Source organism: Pristiophorus japonicus, chromosome 16 (assembly GCF_044704955.1).
Source record: "Pristiophorus japonicus isolate sPriJap1 chromosome 16, sPriJap1.hap1, whole genome shotgun sequence".
Classification (NCBI taxonomy): domain Eukaryota; kingdom Metazoa; phylum Chordata; class Chondrichthyes; family Pristiophoridae; genus Pristiophorus; species Pristiophorus japonicus.
In genome coordinates, this window is record NC_091992.1 from 4,049,628 (window position 1) to 4,068,388 (window position 18,761).

An 18,761-nucleotide genomic window follows, 5' to 3' on the forward strand; every position below is an offset into this window, starting at 1 on the left:
GTGTGTTGGGACCCGTACCCCAGTGAGAGTCAGTGTGTGTGGGACCCGTACCCCAGTGAGAGTCAGTGTGTGTGGGACCCGTACCCCAGTGAGAGTCAGTGTGTGTGGGACCCGTACCCCAGTGAGAGTCAGTGTGTGTGGGACCCGTACCCCAGTGAGAGTCAGTGTGTGTGGGACCCGTACCCCAGTGAGAGTCAGTGTGTGTGGGACCCGTACCCCAGTGAGAGTCAGTGTGTGTGGGACCCGTACCCCAGTGAGAGTCAGTGTGTGTGGGACCCGTACCCCAGTGAGAGTCAGTGTGTGTGGGACCCGTACCCCAGTGAGAGTCAGTGTGTGTGGGACCCGTACCCCAGTGAGAGTCGGTGTATGTGGGACCCGTACCCCAGTGAGAGTCGGTGTATGTGGGACCCGTACCCCAGTGAGAGTCAGTGTGTGTGGGACCCGTACCCCAGTGAGAGTCAGTGTGTGTGGGACTGTACCCCAGTGAGAGTCAGTGTGTGTGGGACTGTACCCCAGTGAGAGTCAGTGTGTGTGGGACTGTATCCCAGTGAGAGTCCGTGTGTGTGGGACTGTATCCCAGTGAGAGTCAGTGGGGTGTGTGTGGAACCCGTACCCCAGTGAGAGTCAGTGTGTGTGGGACCCGTACCCCAGTGAGAGTCAGTGTGTGTGGGACCCGTACCCCAGTGAGAGTCAGTGTGTGTGGGACCCGTACCCCAGTGAGAGTCAGTGTGTGTGGGACCCGTACCCCAGTGAGAGTCAGTGTGTGTGGGTGTGGAAGAAAGAATCTATGAATCTATGGCTTATGGTAAAGGGAAGGGTTAAATTCTGTTTTTGCTATATTTGAAGAAATAATAGGACTAGAACAACACCCACATTTTTTAGCCTTGAAACTTAGAAATGTAATTAAATGACTATCTGGTATTAAAAGGGAGTCTCATGATATTCTGCTTATCAGACTGTGAACAGGGAGAAATTATGCCAGGACAGATAGAGTGTGTGCCTCCCGAGACGACCTTTGTACTCACGGAACTAATGAATAAGATTCCTTTTCTATTTCTGTATTCTATTTCTGTATAAAGATAGGGACAATTTGCTTGTAGAGCAGAGTCTTCTGCCTTGGTACGGTCCAAGCAGGCTCTCCGAGATATCTCGCTATTTTTTAATAAAATTCTCTCGAAGCACGACTCTGAAAGCCTCCGCCTGAGTTAATTTAACTTAGAAATTTCCTCGACAGATTCTGGCGTAGTCCGGCAGGATCTCCAAAAACGAGATCCAAAAGAACTAAAATTAACTTCTAAGAAAAAAAGAGGAATTTTAAGGACCTTCCTAGCTGAAAGGAGGAAGGTGCCTAGGCCGCCCTAACTAATAGAAGGGGGACGGGCCGCCGAGATCCCCTGGAGGGTGAGGCATAATTTAAGGTAGCTACCGCAAAGAAGCTAAAATAACAAAAAGGCAAAAGGAGAACCCGAGCTGAGCGGAAGGGAGAACACCGGTGAGCGCTTTGTAAATTATTGTATATTTTGTAGGATTGTCCTAACTCTCATTTCAGAAAAGATCGCGAGACGTTGCACCCGGAAGAATGGGAAACGGCTCTAGTCGAGCAGGGCGCTCGCGCCCAGCTCCTAGAAAAGGAAAAAAGGACGACTTCTCAACTGAAAGAATGAAAGTACATCCTAAGACTGAGAAAAGAATCAGTAAGGTAGCAAAGCAACGAGAGAAGGTAGGAGATCCCATTGTGCCGCCCGGCTCGCCGGCGGACACTGTAATTAAAGAAACAGGAGACGACAGATACGCGGTAACGTTTAGTAGCGATTTGTACGGTTGGTCTGATGGGGATTGGCCATATGGAGGAAGTTTTAAATTGTCCTTAATTGAGGAATGGAGACAGACCACCAAAGATGGGGCGGGGGACCCCAGTTGGGATAAAGATTATATGGAGAATTGTTTTAAAAAATGGACAGAGGTGGCAAAGAGGCACCAGCCCCCTAAAAATAAAAAGAGGAGGAGGGTAAGGAGAAGCCCCTTCCCTCTTACAGCCCCCCCCGAGTGCCCTGGTTATGACCGCTTCTCCTGTCGGCTTATATTCCCGTCTTCCAACCACCAAGCCGGATGATTGGCAGGAAATTATAGAAATAGTGGCCGCCCAGCCAGATCAGGCCTCCAGGCGACGAGCCCACCCACAAGACCCACCAGAAGGTGTAAATGGAGACGGGGGGGCGGATGGAGGAATCGAGAATAACGACACCCCCCCTAACCCAGGAATGAGTACCAGGACCACTGTGAGGCAGGCTGATTCCACCACTATCCCCCCGTTACAGGCCCCCCGTGTAATGATCGGAACAATTGCTGTTCTAAAGCCCTGGACACCGGGGGAGGCTCGGGATATGATATCAGCCGCCCCTAACCCTGTTAAGAAGCCAGTAGCCTTTCATAACTGGCTTGAGCAAACCTGTACCATTTATAACCCCCTCCCCGGAGATGTGAAATTATTACTGCAGGCAGCATATGGGTCCTCTTGGCAGGGGGTGAAAGACATGTTCCCTATACCCGCCGGCGAAAATGGGGATTGGCGGGAAAACAATGAGGAAGAAGGAAATGAGTCCCGGGAACATTGGTTGCAACACAGGGGCAAGGATGCCATATTAAAGGGAGCTAAAAAGCACGGAGATATAGGGGAAGTCACACGCTGTCTGCAGAAAGCAGAAGAATCAATGATAGATTTTGCAGGTAGATGGAAAAATAGTTGGGACGAACATGCAGGAATCCCGATGGATCAAAATGAACCTTTGGCAGTACAAACCTTGCTAAATTGCATGTTGCCGCAACAAGCAAGAACATACAAAATTAAAGTCTTGGACTGGCAAGGAAAAAGTTGGAAAGAAACGATCACAGTACTGGCCAACATGGATAGGGAGGGACTATTCACCTATAAGGAAAACAAGGCTAAAACAGCAGGTCAGTACTATCAGCAAAAGGGACGAGGACAAGCGCAGAATAATAGAGGAGGATATGGGGGACGAGGACGAGGAAGAGGGAGAGAACAGTGGCCCCAAAGAGACCGCTCCCAAGATGAGTGTAGAAATTGCGGAAGAAAAGGGCATTGGGCTCGCGATTGCAGATGCCCCCCGAAACAGGGTGGAGGATTACAAGGGGGATTTCCCCGAACCTCCACCTTCATTGGCCCCTCAGTTTTCGTTCTCTAACCCCAACCCGCACCAATCAGCATAGGGATGCCCCGGAAGCTTAGTGGTACAGGCGCCAGCCCTCCGCCTATCAGCGGACATAGAAGAAAACCCTCTGGCAGTAGTAAAAGTAGGAGACACTTATGTGAAGTTCCTGGTGGATACCGGTGCTACTATGTCTTCTGTACCATCCTCTGTGGGATTACCTGTAAGCAACACCACCGTCTTAAGTATGGGTATGGCCGGCATCCCCATGAAAGAATTTTTATCTGAACCTACCAAATTGATAATTGAAGGACAACCAGTTAATGATGAGACTTTGATAGTCTCTAAAACAACACCTCTCCCTTTATTGGGAAGACAGACTTTGTGCAAACTAGGAGCCACAATTTATTGCACAAAGGAAGGAATGTTCATGGAGCTCCCTCCAAATAAAATCCATCAGTTCTTTAATGGGATTAAAGAAGAGACAAGGGAGGATAACAAAGAAAAGGATGCCCTCTATTGTTGGCAATTGAATGGCAATTTCTACTCCCCTTTGATACATGAAGTTATACAAAATTTAAAAGCTAAAATCGATCCCAATACTGAGGAATTGATGTATATAATTTTGACAAGCTTTGAGGCAGTTCAGCTTCACTGTACAGCCTGGTACACTCGCCAAAAAGCTGAAACTTACCAGTGTCTGGTACAATCCTTTTTGAACAAAGAAGAAATAATAGAGGCTACGCCCCGCATTTATTTTGGACCCGAAGGATTGGGGGTAGCCATTGACTTGACACCCTTACAGCAGCAGCGGTATAGAGAAGTGAACTCGATACCCCATCTGACATTGGCTGTAAAACTGCCAGCGAAACCTAAAGATATGGGTCCGATGATTGTAGGAATAGAAAAAGAAAAACAGCAACAAGGCTATCAACCTTGGGCAGTAATAAAACTGCAAAATGTTCAGATAGACTTTATCACCCACACCAGGGGGATTCTCCAGTGGAAAGGTAAAAATCATGCCTCCACTTTTGAAAAACAGCAACCCCCGGAACAACCGAGCCCTCAGCTGCCAATGGCATTGAATCAAGTATCTTCGGAACTTTGGGCAAAACTAAGAATCATGTTGGGCAAATACGTTCTCCAGTACCCCATCGGGTACAATTGATAAAGAACGCCGTGTTACCAAGCATTAAGCAGTACAGACTGCCTCCAGAGGCAGAAGATGGGATAGAGCCAGTCATTTCTGCATTGTTGGAACAAGGAGTTTTAGAAAAGACACAGAGCCCGTGTAACGCTCCGAAACTGCCCATACCAAAGGTTAATAGGCCGAATGAATGGAGATTTGTGCAAGATCTGAGAGCTATTAATAAGATAGTAGTCCCTATCACCCCTGTGGTACCGGACACCAACATTATACTATCTGCTATACCACCAACAGCAACTGTCTTTACTGTAATAAACCTGTGTTCAGCTTTTTTCTCCATCCCGTTAAATTAAGAGAGTCAGTATCTGTTTGCTTTCACCCACAAGAAGCAGCAGTACACATGGACCAGGTTGCCCCAAGGATACACCGAAAGCCCCGCAGTATATGCAGCAGCAGTAAAAAGAGACCTCGAAGACTGTTCATTATCGGACCAGTCTGTACTGCTGCAGTATGCGGACGATTTGCTTGTGGCTTCTAGCCACGGATACAGGTGCATGCAAGATTCCCTGAAACTGTTACAGCACCTATGTGAGAGAGGGCACTGAGTGTCGTTACCAAAGTTACAATTTTGTCAGACTCAAGTCCAGTACCTGGGTTTTCACATATCTCAAGGGCAGAGGCAGCTAGGACCAGAAAGAATTCAGACAATTCAAAGGGCCACCATACCAAAGACAAAGAAGGATATCTTGTCATTTTTGGGGATGGTTGGGTATTGTAGACAATGGATCCCTGATTATCGAGAATGGGATGCGGTCCTAAGATCAGCTGCCCTAAATGATGCCCCACCCAAGGTGGAGTGGACCCCAGAGAGAGAGGAGGCATTTAAACAGTTAAAGAAAGCCATTACTAATGCTCCGGCGATGGGACTTCCAAATTATGGTAAACCTTTTCAGATGTATGTGAACGAGAAAGAAGGATTTGCAACAGCAGTACTAACCCAAGAACATGGAGGGGGAAATAGACCAGTTGCTTATTATTCGGTTTTGCTGCCTCCAGTAGTAAGGGGAATGCCAGCGTGTCTACGTGTTGTAGCTGCTACTGCGGTCATGGTGGAGAAGTCGGTACCTATTGTTTTGGACTATCCATGTACTGTCATTACAGACCATGCTGTGTTATTACTTTTGAATTCAGCTGCCACACAACACTTTACAGCGTCTCGAAGAACAGGTTATGAAGTATTACTACTGTCACACCCTAACTATACCTTTCGACGCGCACCGGTAGTGAACCCAGCCACCTTTCTTCCTACTAAAGAAGTAGAGGATCCAGACCAGCATGATTGTCTGTTAACGGTGGAAATAGCCACCTTACCAAGACCAGATTTGCTCACAGAGCCCATGGACAATCCTGATCTTATTCTCTATACGGATGGGTCATCGTACAGCCCGTCGGATGACTTGCTGTTGGCAGGCTATGCTATTGTAAACCCCCTCGAAACTGTTGAAGCATTTGCCCTGCCTCCCGGAACCTCGGCTCAGGCTGCTGAATTGTTTGCCCTCACTAGAGCTTGTATAATAGCTAAAGATCATACTGCTAATATCTATACTGATTCTAGATATGCATTCGGTGTAGTCCATGATTTTGGACAACTGTGGAAAAACAGAGGCTTTATCACCTCTGGTGGAAAGCATATTAAGCACTCTCAACTGGTGCTTAATCTATTAGATGCCATTCAGTTGCCAAGTAAGGTAGCCGTTATCAAATGTGCAGCTCACACAACCGGTGAGGATGAAGTATCAGTAGGAAATAGGAGGGCTGACGAGGCAGCCAAACAGGCCGCTTCGGCACAGGCAGACTGCCTTCAAGCAGTCTCAGTCTCCCCTCCACAGGTACTTGACATCCAACAACTTAAAACAGCCCAACAACAAGTTACTATGCAAGAAAGAAGGACTTGGGAAAACCAGGGTTGTTTTCTCAGAAACGACATCTGGTGCCACCCTGATGGGCAAACTGTTTGCCCTAGATCTCTATTTTTGCCCCTGTCTCGCCTAGCACACGGTCAGGCTCACATGGGCAAAGGAGGGATGATACATGCTATTAATGCACAGTGGTATGCACCAGGAATAACAGTAGTAATTGAGAAAGTTGCTAGAACATGCCAAATTTGTCAACAAAATAACAGAGGTAAAACACCTGCTGAATATGATCATCTACCCCAACCAAGTATGCCCTTTGAGAATTTGCAAATTGATTTTGTCCACATGCCTCCAGTATCAGGTCTTAAGTACCTATTAGTCATAGTAGACATGTTCACAAGGTGGGTAGAAGCATACGCCACTAGGAGAGACGATGCCCGAATAGTAGTAAAAATTCTATTTAAAGAAATAGTACCAAGATATGGGATACCTATGGGAATCAACAGTGACAGGGGAACCCACTTCACCGGAAAAATAGTGCAAAATCTTGCAGAAGCGTTAGGTTTCCAGTGGAAGTTACATATACCATATGTCCTCGGGAATGGTAGAAAGAGTAAATTGGATAATAAAATCTACCCTCACCAAGGTATGTCAGGAGACTGGACTAAAGTGGCCAGATGCCTTACCATTGGTATTGTATACAATGAGAAACCAGAAAAACCGAAACACTGGTTTGACACCACATGAAGCCTTGTTGGGAAGACCAATGCCTACTGGCGTAAAACCACCACTGGTGGCTGAAAAAATAGCATTAATTTGGAATGATGAAAAATCACTAAAGTATGCTCAAGCCATGTGTGAAATAGCAAGGAGTCTGCATGAACAGATAAAGCAGACACAGGTGTCCCCGTCGGAAGGAAATATGCACCTTTCAGGCCTGGAGATCAAGTGTTGGTAAAAACATTAAACAAAGAATCCTTTTCTCCGAGGTGGAAAGGACCATATCAGATCATTCTCACAACACGAACTGCGCTGAAGTTGGAAAAACACCCGAACTGGGTGCATGCAACCCGCTGTAAATATTATTTTCCCGACGAAATACAGCCAAAAGAAAAGGCATTGAACCAGGACGTACTACGATTGCTTGACTAAGAAAAAGGCCATCTTCTCGCTGAAGAACTGTACCTGCTCTTGTATTAAATTAAATATTTGGACTTGAAAGTACTGCTCAAAAGTCCAGGAACAGATGTCAGAGCTCATTTGTGTGCCAGTTTGGGCCTTTATTATTTGGGTCACTGTTACAATAACAACACGTCCAGACCATATTAACGACTTAATTCAAGAGTGGTATAGAAACAAACAAGAAAGGGAAGATGGGAAGGGACTCTTGGAAAAATTATAAATGGACGTTAGGTATACTGATCATTTTAGCGACAGGGAACTCCCGGCAGGAGGAAGAAGTCCTAAAAGAAGGAAGAGTATGGAAGGGAAATATGGTATGGGAAAGAAGTAATAGTGCAAGGCAACAAGGCAATTTTATATGCCCAGTAGGCCAAAGTTGTAAAGTAGGGAATTTTACAGCACGATGTGAGGCATGTGGAATGAAGGAAGAAAGAGGGGAATTCCAGTTTATATTGGGGAAAGGGCATCAGTTGTTCATAGAATACCAGGCCGATGTGTGGATGAAGTGTACCCGGAGCACAGGGAAAAACAAGAGATGGGGGTACATAGGAGGGCCGGACGAGAGAAAAGACTTCCTCCGTTATTCATTTACAAGTATGGTAGATGGGCAGCGGATGTTGTGCATGAATAACACCCCGGTGAATGGAGGAAACCCATTTGTGGTAAAATGGTCAGTAAAAGAATCCGGCCACCCAGAAGACCGGGACCCGGGACATCTAAAAAGAATACTGACCACTTGCATCCCAGTAGTAAGATCCCCAGGTGTATTAAATCTAACAATACGAATTAAATATCCCCCAAAGAAAGAAGATGGTTGCCACACAACCAATGTTAAGGTATCTTTTGAAAAAGAAAGACCCCAAAGAAAGAAACGGGATGTATTAGAGACTGTGTTAGGCGGAGTGGGAGCAGGAATAGGAGCATTGAACTCCATGGATATCGAGACCCTACAAAATAAAATCCAGGTCATCGGAGGACTGGTCGGGGAAGATATAAAGATCAGAAATGCCTGGGATGAAGGATTACAACAATTACAGATATCAGGTTACGTCATAAACGAAATGACCTGGGAACAGAATGAAGGGATAGAGAAGGAAATAGAGAACCTAATGAAAGAACAACAGGGAGTAAACAAGTACACCCATTGCCTGTTTAAAGAAATGATCAGACAGCTATTAAGAGCCGAGTTAGAAAGGAAAATATTATCCTTCCATGCTAACACATGGGAAAGGTTGCTGGAAATTAACAAAAGGGATAAGCTTCTTAATTTAACCATTAACCCTCAAAAAAGATATACCAGTTGTAATTCAAAAGGATGTAACGTTACTATGGAGATAGTAAGTAAGACACGAAAAGAAATTTAGTGTCAGTTCCAAGTAATGCCCCAGCTGTTTGGACAGAACTTCTGGAACCCAGAATTTAAAGGAGATTGGGTCGATGAGAAGAATAATGACACATCACCAGAGGGGATGTGCTAGGTGGCCATTCGGAATGGTATGTCACTATCAGACCGCCATACACGAACCATGCTCACTGCAGCACTCCATTGGAGTAAGTAAATGGGAATTAAAGCCAACAAATGACACTGATATAACGGAAATAGGACAGAATGAGATCTGTGTGACAGGAAATAAACCTGTCTATTTGGATGGAATTTTGTATAAACCCCCCATTAATAAATGCATGAGAAGAGTCTACACCCTGTATGACCCTGAAGTAAAAAGAACTTATACCTTTGGGCAGTGGCAAAATGTAGAAAAGTATCTGTCTATGCACAAGATTGAACCCTTACCCCACGTAATTAATCTGACCAGACTGCACAATTTGATACGGAATGACAAGAAAATTGAGGAAGCTCTGTCAAAGCAAGGCAGAGACATCCACCAATTTAGAGTCGAAATGAGTTACAAGAAGGGGACTAGTGAGAATCGCAGATGAAGTCACCTCTTTGACAGTACACCACAGGTGGGATGTGTTTACCGGATGGTCCCCAAAAGCTACAGCAGTACTGAAGCTTGCTATACACCCCATAGTAATCGTAGGTGTGGTTATGCTTGTATTATTAATAATCCTTTGCGGAATGTGGATAAAATAAAAAAATGTAATTAGTCAAGTAATAGGCCTGATCTCCGAAATAGAAAGGAAAAGTGTGTGCATGAAAGGAAGGTTAAGTCGCTTAGAGGAAAAGATTGATGAAGACGAATATCTCAAAATGCGACCCTATCCTGAAGGGTATGAACCCCTTTTGCGCAAGAGGAGAATATAGGAAATTGTGTTGATCTGAAAAAAAAAGATCAACAAGGAGGGAATTGTGGAAGAAAGAATCTATGAATCTATGGCTTATGGTAAAGGGAAGGGTTAAATTCTGTTTTTGCTATATTTGAAGAAATAATAGGACTAGAACAACACCCACACTTTTTAGCCTTGAAACTTAGAAATGTAATTAAATGACTATCTGGTATTAAAAGGGAGTCTCCTGTTTTTCTGCTTATCAGACTGTGAACAGGGAGAAACTATGCCAGGACAGATAGAGTGTGTGTCTCCCGAGACGACCTTTGTACTCACGGAACTAATGAATAAGATTCCTTTTCTATTTCTGTATTCTATTTCTGTATAAAGATAGGGACAATTTGCTTGTAGAGCAGAGTCTTCTGCCTTGGTACGGTCCAAGCAGGCTCTCCGAGATATCTCGCTATTTTTAATAAAATTCTCTCGAAGCACGACTCTGAAAGCCTCCGCCTGAGTTAATTTAACTTAGAAATTTCCTCAACAGTGGGACTGTACCCCAGTGAGAGTCAGTGTGTGTGGGACCCGTACCCCAGTGAGAGTCAGTGTGTGTGGGACCCGTACCCCAGTGAGAGTCAGTGTGTGTGGGACCCGTACCCCAGTGAGAGTCAGTGTGTGTGGGACTGTACCCCAGTGAGAGTCAGTGTCTGTGGGACCCGTACCCCAGTGAGAGTCAGTGTGTGTGGGACCCGTACCCCAGTGAGAGTCAGTGTGTGTGGGATCTGTACCCCAGTGAGAGTCAGTGTGTGGGACCCGTACCCCAGTGAGAGTCAGTGTGTGTGGGACCCGTACCCCAGTGAGAGTCGGTGTGTGTGGGACCCGTACCCCAGTGAGAGTCAGTGTGTGTGAGACCCGTACCCCAGTGAGAGTCGGTGTGTGTGGGACCCGTACCCCAGTGAGAGTCAGTGTGTGTGGGACCCGTACCCCAGTGAGAGTCAGTGTGTGTGGGACCCGTACCCCAGTGAGAGTCAGTGTGTGTGGGACCCGTACCCCAGTGAGAGTCAGTGTGTGTGGGACCTGTACCCCAGTGAGAGTCAATGTGTGTGTGGGACTGTACCCCAGTGAGAGTCAGTGTGTGTGGGACCTGTACCCCAGTGAGAGTCAGTGTGTGTGGGACTGTACCCCAGTGAGAGTCAGTGTGTGTGGGACCCGTACCCCAGTGAGAGTCAATGTGTGTGTGGGACTGTACCCCAGTGAGAGTCAGTGTGTGTGGGACCCGTACCCCAGTGAGAGTCAGTGTGTGTGGGACCCGTACCCCAGTGAGAGTCCGTGTGTGTGGGACCCGTACCCCAGTGAGAGTCAGTGTGTGTGGGACCCGTACCCCAGTGAGAGTCAGTGTGTGTGGGACCCGTACCCCAGTGAGAGTCAGTGTGTGTGGGACCCGTACCCCAGTGAGAGTCAGTGTGTGTGGGACCCGTACCCCAGTGAGAGTCAGTGTGTGTGGGACCCGTACCCCAGTGAGAGTCAGTGTGTGTGGGACTGTACCCCAGTGAGAGTCAGTGTGTGTGGGACCCGTACCCCAGTGAGAGTCAGTGTGTGTGGGACCTGTACCCCAGTGAGAGTCAGTGTGTGTGGGACCTGTACCCCAGTGAGAGTCAGTGTGTGTGGGACCCGTACCCCAGTGAGAGTCAGTGTGTGTGGGACCCGTACCCCAGTGAGAGTCAGTGTGTGTGGGACCCGTACCCCAGTGAAGGAGCTCCAGTGGTTCAGAAACTTTCTCTCTCTGCTCTCGCAGTCTCTCTCTCTCTCTCTCTCTCTCTCTGTGCCCGTGTGTGCCTCTCTTTCTCTCTGTCACAGTACTTTTTTTTCTCTCTCTGCCTCTCTTTCCCCCCCCTTTGTGTGTGTGTCTCTCTCTCTTTCCTTCTCCTTCTCCTTCTCCTTCTCCTTCTCCTTCTCCTTCTCCTTCTCCTTCACCGCCGCGCCGCCCCCCCCCCCCCTCCTCCTCCTCCTCCTCCTCCTCCTCTGCGTGTGTGTGTGTCTCTCTCTCTCTCTCTCTCTCTCTCTCTCTCTCCCTCCCTCCCTCCCTCCCTCGGGCTCAGCTGTATTCCACGGAGATTAGGAGAGAAATCCTCTTTTCTCTGTACAATGGGACCCAGCTCCAATTAGCGAAGCTCTCTGCTAACGAGCTGGGACAGAATGCCTGGTCACTGATGCCTTTCAAAGGGCATTTGATAAAATCCCACAAAACAGACTGATGTGGAATTAAAGGAACGGTTGTAAGTTGAGCATGTAATTGGTGGGTGGAGGGATGGGACGCTGAGCGCGTTTATCTGATTGGAGAGAGCAGTGGGGTCCCCTAGGTGTGGCTTTTGGGACCATTGCTTTCCTTTTATATAAAAAAGGACCTGAACTTGGGGAGAGGGAGTTGAATTTTGAAGTTTGCACAAATCTTGGAATTGTAGTAAGAAGTGAGCAGGATAATAGCAGGCTTCAGTAGGACAGAGAGCGACTGGTGAAATGCGCAGACACGTGGCAGATACAGGTTAATGTGGATCAGTCTGAAGCGAAGCACTTTAGGAGGTGGTATAATCTGAATGGTCCCATTTCGAGGGAGAGCAGAGGGACTTGCGATGCAGATTCACAAATCCTCGCGGATGACAGGGCAAGTTGAGAAGCTGGTTAAAAAAGCGTCTGGGATACTTGGCTTTGTAGATAGGAGCATTGTGCACAAATCTCAGGGGAGGTCCCAGCTGGATTGCGTCCATTTCTGGGTACCGCACTGTAGTAAGGATGTCAAAGCCTTGGAGAGCGTGCAGAGACTGGGGAAGCTGGGACCATTCTCCTTCGAGCAGAGAAGGTTAAGGGGCGTTCACAATGATGGGCTTTGATCGAGTAAATGAGGAAAGACTGTTTCCTCCAGTGGCAGAAGAACTAAAGGGCAGATAACATCAGAACATCAGAGTTAGGAGCAGAGTCGGCCATTCGGCCCCTCGAGCCTGCTCCGCCATTCAATAAGATCATGGCTGATCTTCGACCTCAACTCCACTTTCCTGCATTGTGCCCATATCCCTCGATTCCCTTAATATCCAAAAATCTATCGACCTCTGTCTTGAACATACTCAGACTGAGCCTCCACAGCCCTCTGGAGCAGAGAAGTCCAAAGATTCACCACCCTCTGAGTGAAGAAGTTTCTCCTCATCTCGGTCGTAAATGGCCGACCCCTTATCCTGAGACTGTGACCCCTGGTTCTCGACTCCCCAGCCCGGGGGGAAACATCCTCCCTGCACCTACCCTGTCAATCCCTGTAAGAATTTTGTGTGTTTCAATGAGATCACCTCTCATTCTTCTAAACTCGAGAATATAGGCCGAGTCTCCTCAATCAGGAGGAGCGATATGGAGCTCCCCCACTGCGTCTGGATCGATCCCACCCAAATGCCCCGTCCCCAGGAAGGACCCTCAGGATACCAGCCCCCACTAAATGCCTGTCACAGCGTCTGCTGTCATCAGGTGAGATCAGCACTGGGCAGGTCTGTGATGCCCCTTGTGCTCGAATACCCCGTGACACTCACTGTCCAGGTGAGCGAGCTAATAGGCCACAGAGTATCTCTGGGCCTGCAGGTGGGGACGGGGCAGGATTTGGATGCCCAGTGACCCTGAGTGTGGGGGAGGGGTCTCCCAGTAAGCCGACAGTTTGGGTGGGGGGTCTCCGGGGGTCACTTACCCAAACTTGCTGGTTCTGCGAGCTCCACGAACGGCACTCAATCCCGGGACAGGAAGACACCACTCCATCCTTAACCTGGGGGGGGAAGGACACAACCATTGTAAGAGGGGTGCACAATGACAGTGGGGGGGGAACGCAGGGAGGGAAGGGAAAGGGAGATCAGTGAGAGAGTGAGGAAGTGAGGAGAGGAGGGGGGGGTCGTGGGTCGAGGAGCGCGGGAAGGGAGCGCGGGAAGGGAGCGCGGGAAGGGAGCGCGGGAAGGGAGCGCGGGAAGGGAGCGCGGGAAGGGAGCGCGGGAAGGGAGCGCGGGAAGGGAGCGCGGGAAGGGAGCGCGGGAAGGGAGCGCGGGAAGGGAGCGCGGGAAGGGAGCGCGGGAAGGGAGCGCGGGAAGGGAGCGCGGGAAGGGAGCGCGAGGGGAAAGAGAGAGGAGGAGAGAGGAGGAGCGAGAGAGAGAGAGAGAGGAGAGAGAAGAAAGAGAGAGAGAGAGAGAGAAGAAAGAGAGAGAGAAGAAAGAGAGAGAAGAAAGAGAGAGAGAGAGAGAGAGAGAGAGAGAGGAGAGAGAGAGAAGAAAGAGGGAGAGAGAGAGGAACGAGAGGGAGAGAGGGAGATATTGCTCTCAGCACCAGCTGTGTTTGTGGAGTTACTGAGCACATGGAGGGAACATAGGAGTGGCAGCAGGCCATCAGCCCGGTTGACGAACATTTAAGGAGATATTTCACATCTCTCAAGAAAACTATATTCCAGTGAAGAGGAAAGGGTGCAAGAGAAAAAAGAGCCGCCCGTGGTTAACTAAAGAAATAAAGGACGGTGTCCAATTAAAAATAAGGACATACAACTAGCGGGAGGACAGAAGACTGGGAAGCTTTTAAAAGCCAGCAAAGAACGACTAAAAAAATGATTAAGAAAGGGAAGATAGACTATGAAAGTAAACTAGCATGAAATATAAAAACAGATAGCAAGAGTTTCTATAGGTATATAAAAAGGAAAAGAGTGGCTAAAGTAAATATTGGTCCCTTAGAGGACGAGACCGGGGAATTAGTAATGGGGAACATGGAGATGGCAGAAACTCTGAACAAATATTTTGTATCAGTCTTTACGATAGAGGACACGAACAATATTCTGACAGTGGATAGTCAAGGGCTATGAGGGGGAGGAACTTAACACAATCACAATCACTAAGGAGCTGGTACTCAGTAAGATAATGGGACTAAAGGCAGATAAATCCCCTGGACCTGATGGCTTGCATCCTAGGGTCTTAAGAGAAGTAGTGGCAGGGATTGTGGATGCATTGGTTGTAATTTACCAAAATTCCCTGGATTCTGGGGAGGTCCCAGCAGATTGGAAAACTGCAAATGTAACACCCCTATTTAAAAAATGAGGCAGACAAAAAGCAGGAAACTATAGACCAGTTAGCCTAACATCTGTGGTTGGGAAAATGTTGGAGTCCATTATTAAAGAAGCACCAGCAGGATATTTAGAAAAGCAAAATTTGGTCAGGCAGAGTCAGCATGGATTTATGAAGGGGAAGTCATGTTTGACAAATTTGCTGGTATTCTTTGAGGATGTAACAAGCAGGGTGGATAAGGGGGAACCAGTGGATGTGGTGTATTTGGATTTCCAGAAGGCATTTGACAAGGTGCCACATAAAAGGTTACTGCACAAGATAAAAGTTCAGGGGGTTGGGGGTAATATATTAGCATGGATAGAGGATTGGCTAACTAACAGAGAACAGAGAGTTGGGATAAATGGTTCATTCTCTGGTTGGCAATCAGTAACTAGTGGAGTGCCTCAGGGATCAGTGCTGGGACCCCAACTATTTACAATCTATATTAACGACTTGGAAGAAGGGACTGAGTGTAACGTAACCAAGTTTGCTGACGATACAAAGATGGGAGGAAAAGCAATGTGTGAGGAGGCCACAAAAAATCTGCAAAAAGACAGAGACAGGCTAAGTGAGTGGGCAAAAATTTGGCAGATGGAGTATAATGTTGTAAAGTGTGAGGTCATGCACTTTGGCAGAAAAATCAAAGAGCAAGTTATAATTTAAAAATGGAGAAAGATTGCAAAGTGCCACAGTACAGCGGGACCTGGGGGTACTTGTGCATGAAACACAAAAGGATAGTATGCAGGTACAGCAAGTGATCAGGAAGGCTAATGGTATCTTGGCCCTTATTGCAAAGGGGATGGAGTATAAAAGCAGGGAAGTCTTGCTACAGCTGTACAGGGTATTGGTGAGGCCACACCTGTGATACTGCGTGCAGTTTTGGTCTCCGTATTTACGAAATGATATACTTGCTTTGGAGACAGTTCAGAGAAGGTTCACTCGGTTGATTCCGGGGATGAGGGGGTTGACTTATGAGGAAAGGTTGAGTAGGTTGGGCCTCTACTCATTGTAATTCAGAAGAATGAGAGATGATCTTATTGAAACGTATAAGATTATGAGGGGGCTGGACAAAGTGGATGCAGAGAGGATGTTTCCACTGATGGGGGAGACTAGAACTAGAGGGCATAATCTTAGAATAAGGGGCCGCCCATTTAAAACTGAGATGAGGAGAAATTTCTTCTCTCAGAGGGTTGTAAATCTGTGGAATTCGATGCCTCAGGGAGCTGTGGAAGCCGGGACATTGAATAAATTTAAGACAGAAATAGACAGTTTCTTAAACGATAAGGGAATAAGGAGTTATAGGGAGCGGGCGGGGAAGTGGACCCGAGTCCATGATCAGATCAGCCATGATCTTATTGAATGGCGGAGCAGGCTCGAGGGGCCGAATGGCCGACTACTGTTCCTATTTCTTATGTAGTCCCTCGAGCCTGTCAATGAGTAAATGGGATCCTGGCTGATCTGTATCTGAATTCCATCTACCCGCCTTCGCTCCGTATCCCCCGATCCCCTGACCCAACAAAACTCTATCCATTTCAGTCTGGAAAGCTCCAATTGACCCCCAGCACCCACAATCTTTGGGGGAAGAGAGTTCCCGATTCCCACGGTCCTTTGTGTGAAGAAGTGCTTCCTGACATCACTCTGAATGGCCGGGCTCTAATTTTAAGGTCCTGCCCCTTGTTCTGGACTCCCCCCCACCAGAGGGAATAGTTTCTCTCGCTCTACCCCATCAAATCCTTAAATCATCTTAAACCCCTCGATCAGATCCCCCCTTAATCTCCTACACTCGAGGGACACAAGCTCAGTCTGTGCGACCTGCCCTCGGGATTTAACCCTTTCAGCCCCGGTATCAGTCTGGTGAACCTGCGCTGCCCCCCTCCGAGGGCAATATATGCTCCCTGAGGGGCGGGGCCCAGGACTGGGCGCTGTGACTCCGGATGTGTTTGGACCAACCTCAGGGGGAAATCATTGTGGTCACAGGTCATTCTGCAGCATCACTTCCTGCCGTTTATCACCTTTAATCTATTGTTTCTGGTTAAGAAACTCAATTTTTTGTGAAAATAAAGATATCCAAGTTAAACAGAGCAGAGTTTAAAACTAGACATTGCAGAGGGAGCTTTACTCTGTATCTAACCCCCTGTACCTGCCCTGGGAGTGTTTGATGGGACAGTGTAGAGGGAGCTTTACTCTGTATCTAACCCCGTGCTGTACCTGCCCTGGGAGTGTTTGATGAGACAGTGTAGAGGGAGCTTTACTCTGTATCTAACCCCCTGTACCTGCCCTGGGAGTGTTTGATGGGGACAGTGTAGAGGGAGCTTTACTCTGTATCTAACCCCCTGTACCTGCCCTGGGAGTGTTTGATGGGACAGTGTAGAGGGAGCTTTACTCTGTATCTAACCCCCTGTACCTGCCCTGGGAGTGTTTGATGGGAACCTGTAGAGGGAGCACCCCCATTTTGGACAGGAATCAGTGGAAAAAATATGATTGCATTATCTGGCTTCTGATGGCTCAGAGTGTTTCAACAATAACACCAGCTTGTATTTATATAGCGCCTTTAACGTAGTAAAACGTCTCAAGGCGCTTCACAGGAACGATTACCAAACAGAATCGGACACCGAACCACATAAGGAGATATTAGGACAGCTTGGTCAAAGAGGTAGGTTTTAAGGAGCAGCTTAAAGGAGGTAGAGAGGCGGAGGGGTTTAGGGAGGGAGTTCCAGAGCTTGGGGCCCAGGCAGCTGAAGGCACAGCCACCAATGGTGGAGCGATGGAAATCGGGGGATGGACAAAGGGGCAAAATTAGAGGAGCGCAGAGATCTCAGAGGGTTGTGGGGCTGGAGGAGGTTATCGGGTATGGTAGCACAGTGGTTGTGTTACTGGTCTGGTAAATCTGGTCTAATAATCCGGAGACGTGAGTTCAAATCCCACCACGGCAGCTGGGAATTGAAATTCTGTTCATTAAATAAATCTGGAATAAAAAGCTGGGTTCAGTAATGGCAACCATGAAACTACCGGATTGTCGTAAAAACCCATCGGGTTCGCTAATGTCCTTCAGGGAAGGAAATCTGCCACCCTTACCCGGTCTGGCCAATATGTGACTCCAGACCCACAGCAATGTGGTTGACTCTGAACTCTGAAATAGCCCAGTGAGACACTCCGTTGTCTGAAGGGAAATGAGAGATGAGCAACAAATGCTGCCCTTGACATCAATGCTCGTGTCCCATGAATGAATAAAAGAGAGAGAGATCGGGAGGGGCGAGGCCATGGAGGGATTTGAAAACAAGGATGAGAATTTAAACTTGACATTGCTGGGCCAATGTAGGTCAGCGAGCACAGGGGGTGATGGGTGAGCGGGACTCGGTGCGAGTTAGGACACGGGGCACAGGGGGTGATGGGTGAGCGGGACTCGGTGCGAGTTAGGACACGGGGCAGTGAGCACAGGGGGTGATGGGTGAGCGGGACTCGGTGCGAGTTAGGACACGGGGCAGTGAGCACAGGGGGTGATGGGTGAGCGGGACTCGGTGCGAGTTAGGACACGGGGCACAGGGTGTGATGGGTGAGTGGGACTCTGTGCGAGTTAGGACACGGGTCAGCGAGCACAGGGAGTGATGGGTGAGCGGGACTTGGTGCGAGTTGGGACACGGGACAGTGAGCACAGGGGGTGATGGGTGAGTGGGACTCGGTGCAAGTTAGGACACGGAGCACAGGGGGTGATGGGTGAGTGGGACTCGGTGCGAGTTAGGACACGGGGCAGTGAGCACAGGGGGTGATGGGTGAGCGGGATTCGGTGCGAGTTAGGACACGGGGCACAGGGGGTGATGGGTGAGTGGGACTCGGTGCGAGTTAGGACACAGGTCAGCGAGCACAGGGAGTGATGGGTGAGCGGGACTTGGTGCGAGTTGGGACACGGGACAGTGAGCACAGGGGGTGATGGGTGAGTGGGACTCGGTACAAGTTAGGACACGGGGCACAGGGGGTGATGGGTGAGCGGGACTCGGTGCGAGTTAGGGCACGGGGCAGT